The sequence below is a fragment of the Populus euphratica genome, unplaced genomic scaffold, assembly GCF_000495115.2.
Source record: "Populus euphratica unplaced genomic scaffold, PopEup_1.0 scaffold1369.1, whole genome shotgun sequence".
Lineage (NCBI taxonomy): Eukaryota > Viridiplantae > Streptophyta > Magnoliopsida > Malpighiales > Salicaceae > Populus > Populus euphratica.
This window is the reverse complement of record NW_011501228.1, coordinates 50710-52277: the sequence shown is the minus strand read 5'-3', so window position 1 is coordinate 52277 and position 1568 is coordinate 50710.

Here is a 1568-nt window from a genome sequence, read left to right as displayed (position 1 = left end):
GAAAGCATTAAGCTAACATCATAATCATGAAAAGCAAGTTAATCTGCAGTTTCATCATACATGAAAAACTTTAATCTAATAAAATAAAAAAATGTGTTAGATAGGAAGATGGAGTTGTTTAGGCTTATAATTCTCTACAATCAATCTAATGTATTATTATTATTATCACCGCTCAAAAAGTCAGACATCTCCTCTCCTAACCTAAAGCAATAAACAAGTAAATAAGGGTATACCTTGAAGAGAGGCTAGGAGGATATAGCCTCAAAACCTAAAAAAACAAAATCAACAATAATTAAAAATATTATAAGAAAAATTTCAATAATTATTGACACGACCAAAAAATTGATGTTTTCTCCCAAATGTAGGAATGTCGAAGTAATAAATAACCTATCAAGATCGGGGTCGAACCATAGGGAGGTTAATTGTATAAATTATAAATAACAATAATACAACAATAATAACAACAAAATTAAATAATAATAATAATAATAAACATAGTAGTAGTAGTAGTCATGGTGGTGGTGGTACTAGTAGTAATAGTAATAGTAATAGTAATACTAATAATAATATAACAATAACAATAACAATAATAAGAATAATAAAGATGAGTGGGTGGCCAACTCTTGACTTGGTGACAATCCTTATCTTCTCTTATCTGCCCGAAATGTCATTGATAATGTTAGAATTGGAACCATTTGAAAACATGAAAGTTGTAGAAAATTATCTCAGATTTCCAAGAAAAAACAATAAAGGTCATTTGGACTTCTTGAACTCTAGATATGGGCTAAACACTTAACAGTGTTCGGGCTATAGGACAGATTCAAACTTCTTCGTTGCTATAATTTGGATTTGAAATAGCATTTTTAAATTTAAGCTCCTCATGAAAGTTGTAGGCCTATGTCTTACCTTTCCATCCATATAAAGTAGGCCTAAATCCAAGATCTATAGCTCCAGATATGACCCAATTACTGAATAGTGTTCCGGTTTGGACTACAATTGCATCTTTTTTCTAAGTTTGGTCATCTCTTTGTCCTTTCGATTTCAGTTCTTAAACTCATCAATCAATTCTTTCATTTATGTGATAGGCCTGCATTTAAAATCAACATTTGCCACAAATTAAAGGTATCTTATATTATTAGATATGTTATTATAAAACATGCTTTAGTTAAGGAGTTATTGATACTTCAAGTGCAAAATAATGATATAAAATCTTGATAAAAATACACTTTTAAGTACTAATCAAATATGAAGTCGTCTATTAGTATCCAAAAAGGCCAAATTATGAAGAAAATTAATTGAAACTATATAATGAACAATATCATTATAAACAATCGAATTGTTGCGAGGAGCCACTGACACGACTAAAAGATTGATGTCTTCTCCCAAGTGCAGGAGTGTCGAAGTAATAAATAAACCGGCAAGACCGGGGTCGAACCACAGGGAGGTTAATTGTACAAATTATAAACGACAATAGTATAGCAACAATAATAATAATAACAACAACAATAATAATAGTAATAACAATAATAACAACAATGATAATAATAATAATAAAGAGAAGAAGAAGA